Genomic DNA, 6,032 nt, shown 5'->3' on the forward strand with positions numbered 1-6,032 from the left:
ATTTTTTTTTTAATAAATGATACTTGCCTAAATTATTAGGTATTAAGTTTGAATCAGTAATTAATGATCTTAAGTGCAGACTTACAATCAAGGTAATTTTTTTGTATTTTTTGAGATCAAGCAGACCTAATACACCAGTATTGTTATTTCAGTGATGTGCTAGCCAGGGGTGGGGTTTTGTTTGTTTCTTTTTTTATTTTTTTTTATCTTAAAAGAGCAGGTACTCAAACTGATATGTTTTAAATCACTGAACAAAATGCATTGGTGTAAAATACTGAAGTGAAAAGCATTACTACAAACGCTAGTCTGTGCAAAGGGGGAAACCTGATGAAGATTGTGAATGCTCAAACATCCATGCCTCTTGAAATACTCTTTCATTCTTTTATGGTTCTAGACCATTATACATTGTGTGTTTCTGTTGGGGGGGTAATTAGCTTGCTTTAAAAAATATTACTGTATGAAACATAGATTTATGAGAAAAATTATATTTTTATTCAGTAATTTAATTTTGTAAATGCCAAATGAATACTGTGTTTTGCTGCTACAGACTTTAGCGTGTAGACATGCTGCTAGTGTAAAAGGAGCTAAGTAGAGCTTTGTATGGAAAGAAAACAAATGTTGATGTTAGCTAATTGACTATGCACTAGCATTTCAGACCTTTTTTTTTTTTTAACATCGTTTATATTTTTTCCCCTTTTTTATAAGCAATATTTTTGAAAACTGTTCCTGGGAGATTTTTTTTTTTTGTCTGGATGTGTCATTTTGTTTCTCATTGGTTTGTAACAGCATGCATTGCACCTTCATATGTTTGGGAGAACACTGTCTTGTTCATGTTGTCTGTTTTGTTCCATGTCTAGCTAATTGTTCCCTAACTTGGGTCTTGTGTACCAAATCAGGTTCTTAGAAATATATGGTTCTTTGTACTGCCATACCAAATCTATATCGATATGGCAAAACACTGATTTTATTTTATTTTTTTATAGTTGGTTTTTTTTTGTAACAGCCTCTGACTTTGCTGCCTTAATAGCATTTGGTGCAGCTTCACCTGCACTTAATTTTTTATACGACAATGTACTGCCTTGTAGATAAATAAAGTGTGTTCTTTTTTACTTAAAGCTCCGTGGTCTCCTAATCTTGTTTGTCTTTAGTGTTTTGGCAGTGTTGTTATAGGCAACAATCAAGCCAAGAAGGTTTTTTCCAGCACTGTTAGATAAGTAAGAAATAGAGTTTTGCACACCACAGGTAGCCTCAACATCCTCGGTTCTCATTGATTGTTAAGGAAGTGAGGGGAGCACAGTACAAAACAGTAAGCATTTAGCATGTGGTGGACTGGAGGCACATCTCCAGTGACACTGAAGTCCAGGTCAGCTTCAGCTGGTGGGAGGCTTATTGCACAGAACTGCTGTTCTCCCAAAATACAGGATAATTTATTTCTTCATCTAAGACCATCACATCAGGAACCAACTGAGTAAGAGCAAAATATTCTTGAGTTCCTATGCTGTAGCACAGATTTTTCCAAACTTGCCTTAAGAAACCAGAGGAGAGAATACACTTTGAAACCTGGTGCATTATGCTGCACAGCAAATAATTGGGCAGACCTGCAGAGCCTCATGCAGCAAAAGCACTGAGGACATTCAGCCCCAGGAATGCTAGAGAGTAAAAGCAATTGCCGACAAAACAAAAAAAAAAAAGGAGGAAAAAGGAAAAACTTGCATTTTATTTAGCAGCTTGAAAAGAAATTGTTTGCTGAAATGTAAGTTGATGGAAGTGCTTCAAAGTCAGACTGATATTCTTGGGAGCCCCCAAAGGCGTCTTCCAGACCTTTTTACTCCTTTCCCAGCAGCCTGCCTCATCCTCCCAGCTGAAGCCACGTGCTAGCCCTCACACCATGCAGTGCACAGAAAAGGAGGAGCAAAAGGTCCTTTTTCACCCTCTGCAAGGTCCCTTCTCGTGTGCTTTTGGCTTTCAGGGCAAGAAAGGACTGCAGCACCCCCGTCCAGGTTTTGCCTGCGTTTCCCCACGTGTGGTTTGGGCTCTCACAGAATGCTGGGGGACCTGGGGAGAGCCAGCCCTGAGGTAGTTTGGGAGCAGTGGTGGTGGAAGCCTGGTGCAGGGTATGGATTACAGAGAAGGGGAAGTCAGCGGGAGCACTCGCCTGTGGAAAGGCTGCGGGCTCACGCCGAAAAAAACACTTGTGCAAGACGCCAGGGAGGACTGCGGGACTTGATGGTGTGCAACTTGGGAAGAGGGAAAGGTCTGCCTTTGAGGCATGCCACAGCTTAAGCAATGCGTTACAGTTTAAAAGAAATAAAAAAAAAAAAGAAAAAGAAAAAGAAACACCAAGCTTACAACAGGTCTTCGAGGCAGAGCTCTTGCCCCGTAGGGCTCCAGTTGTAACTGCACCAAGCGGCGTTGACACACATCATTATCTCGTGCCTGGTGCGGGGCAGCGTCGGGAAACATGGAGGCTTACCCTGCAGGTGCCCAGCATAAGGACTGGAGTTTTTTTCCCCCTACACCTTCAGTCGCTTTAAAACCCATTTTTAACATGCAAAACCATTGCAATAATTGTCTTGTGGATGGGCGCACTCAGAGGTAATACAGAGGAAAATGTTTCTTTTTCCCCTTTCTCATTTCATTGAAAATGCAAAACACTGTAGATTAAGGCTGATTTGCATAGGTTTCTGCATGCATGTGGCGCTCAGCATGTGCAAAGGAAGAGGCTTTGTTTGAATGCTGTAGCCCAGGAGCCTGATTATTATTTTTCCCCCACCAATACTCGCTAAGTTTCCCTTGCAACAAAGTGCCACCTCCTACATGTCTTTCTCACACAAATGTCCCCACGTGACCCTGCTCTGCTTGCTGTCTGAAATGCACAACTTCTTCCTTTCAGAGGTCCAAGCTAAGTCCTACCTGTCTTAAATTCCTCCTTGAGCATTGTTCAGGCAAGACCTGTCCTGAGACAGGTCCACGTAAATGGTCTCGGCGATGGCTATTTGGCCCTGCGGTGGCTTTGGCACGGGTGTGTGGCCATCCCAGACCCGTTTAAACCTAGAGTAACCTACCAAAATGGAGGGAAAACAGGTTCAGTCAAGTTCTCTTTTAATGGAGAGCAGATATTTGGCTCAAATTCCTATTAACCTTTTTATTCACTGTAATTATAACTTAATAATGTTGTCAGTGGGAATACTTCTGATTTCTGAAAAGAATTTAAATTATCAGTTCAGCATGTGCCACTAATTAAAAATGGAGAGGTGAAGGAGCCAGGGCAAAAATAAAGGAAAATACCAGAGTGTGAGGTGTTTCCCAGCTAGACCCTGTAATTCTCCAGCTCTCCCCAGTAAAGCATACTCTGAGAGTCCCAGGGGTTGAGCTCCCACAGGTCTGACCTACGTAACAGCTTTAAGCCTAAACTGAAAATGTGCCAGAGCTTGGACTGGTGTGGGAAAAAACATTACAGCCTGAATGAAAGAGACATACTTTGTAGTTAGAAGCCAAAATAACGAGTCTGCTGAGGGTAAAGCACAGAGCGCAGCACTGAACATTTTGTAGCACAGAGTGATCCTTCAGAAAAGCCATAAGAAAAGGTTTTTTCTCAGTATTTGCAGTCTTGATCCTCTTCCAGGCCAGCTAAGTCAATGGCTGCCAGCTCTCCCTCAAGCCCACAGTCAGGCACGTAAGCAAAGGGTGTTTCTCTAGTGTTGTAACTGGAGCATCACAATCGTCACCTCCTCCTATTCCTGGCACATGTAACTGTATTTCCACCTCAGCCCTAATTTGAGACAGGGCTGATGGCAGACAGAAAAACACCTTGTTCCTAGAAACCTATTTAAAATGTTTAAAAATAAAAAAAAAAAAGGGAAAGAGCACGCTAAAACTATTTCAGCTCAGGAAAGAATGATTTTGAGGTGCTGATCCACATCTTGCTTGCCTCCTTGTTCCCTAGCATGGGTGGATTCCGTCCATAGTCCAGATGTTGCTCAGGAGCAACGGTGACATTTTGCCTGGGCAAAAGGAAAGACACTGGCCGCATCTTCCGGTCACCAGGCTAATGTCTTGATTCAAGCAGAAGTTGTGTTTCCTGACCAAATGCACTTGTTCCCTTTGTTTGTCTCTTTAATTTGAACTTGACTTCGATGGTTCAGCAGTTTTCACCAAAGACCCTGGTACCCACATAAACTTGTCTGTGACTTTTTTGCTCTCAGTGGCTGATGAGGGTAAGATAATAAAGACAGACCGAGGTCCAGATTCTTCAGCCGTGTTTGCAAGCTGGCAGTGGTTATACAGCTAATTGTTAAGGGGTGTGAAATGTATTCACTCTGCTATTATTTTTCCATAAATTATTTGTGATCAGTTTGTTGTTTGGTTTTTTTTTTTTTTTTTTTTTTTTTTACAATCTCTCTTGATACATGATATTTCTACAAGGCATTTTTCCAATCCACTTGAGTATGAGAACAATCACTAATTTTATTCTTTTTTTAAATGAGCCTCCTCTATTTAGCCTGCATGGATCCGCGTTTACAGATGAGCTCAACTTACACCTAAGGAAATTTCATTTCATGGGGAAACAACTTTTACTACTCAATGAAATTACTACAGCTCCAGGATGCGCGCTGCGCACACATCTGTCAGAGAAACCCTCGCAACCGGCGAAGAAGAAAGTTTCAGGAAGCTCTCCCCATACAGGTTTCTACACTAACCATAGAGACCACCTCTGCATCTCCCAGTTCCTGCCGGCCCAGCTGCGAGGCTCGTGGCCCTCCTGATAAAGTCAGCCCTGAGAGACTCTTGAAAGGCTGCCTGCAGGTGTGCTTTCCTCCCCGTGCCTATCTCTCCCCGCTGCCTCTAATGTTTCATTAACTCTCTCATCAGCGTACGTACATCAACATAGGAGTTATCTGAAGGCGAAGGGAGGCCGTGACTATTTAAGCGATGGGTTTTCGGTATCTGTGTTCCTACAAGCTCAAGGCGGAGACCTCAGAGGCGCCGGCTCAGCCTTCCTGTGCAGATAAAGGCGCTGGTAGCCCGTGCTGCTGGCAGGGAAATGGAAAACTGCACGGGGTTACAGCTCCTACCTGCCCAGCCAAGCCTCGCTGCACCTAAGAATTCAGCAGAGAAACAGCTGTGGTTTGCTGCAGTCAAAGGCCTAAAATACCTTTCAGTGTAACAATAAAGAAAAGAGATGATATTTTGCTTTTCTTTTCTGCTCTGTTCATCCTCCTGGCCATCCCCTCTGCCCTCGTAGCTGCTTCTGGTGGGTTCAGCTCTGAAGGGGTCTGGCCCAAACCCCACTGAAAATTTATCGAAAAAAGCCAGTGGTCTCCGTGACATTGGTGAGCCCAAGCTTGCGCTTTGTCAGGGCTAAGGACATGGATCATTTCCCTGCCCACGGGTGACGGGTCCCTGCCACTCCCACTCAGGAGAGGCTCTCACGGGCTCACAGCGGTGCTCCTGTTACCCCCAGGTTCAGGATCACCTTCACTGAGAAGTGAGTTCTGATTGTATCTCAAGTAATATCCTCCAGTCAAGCCCCATCCGTACACAAAAGCCTCTCACTGGAGGTGATTTGCCCCAGGCTGGGAGACCCATCAGGAATGGGCAGGATGGGCCATGTTACATTCAGCTTTGGCACCTTCTCAGCAGGTGCCCACCTGCCCGGGACAGGGCTAAGTTCTCCTGCTGCCCCATGAAGGTCCCGTGGTGGCACCCTGGGAGCAGCAACTCACAGGGAGACCTCTTGAGCTAGTGCCGACACAGGCACACCCTTAACTTTCTCTAATCAAAGAGGTTAGAGTAATTCTTTCCTCACCAACCTCTGATTTGTGGCCACATCCTCTAACAGAAAACCCATAACAAATACAAACGTAGTTTGTACAGTGATAAGCTACAGAACCAATGTGATAGTCACCCCTCCATCACCGCTCTAAAAACCATCGCTTCCTAGTGCAGATTTTCATTGCGTCCCATTGGCATAGCTGCTCTTCGAATCTCAAAAACAAGCCCCACTGCGACAAGAGAGGAGTCAAGTCAAC

Source organism: Chlamydotis macqueenii, chromosome 3, assembly GCF_036417535.1.
Source record: "Chlamydotis macqueenii isolate bChlMac1 chromosome 3, bChlMac1.mat, whole genome shotgun sequence".
NCBI lineage: Eukaryota > Metazoa > Chordata > Aves > Otidiformes > Otididae > Chlamydotis > Chlamydotis macqueenii.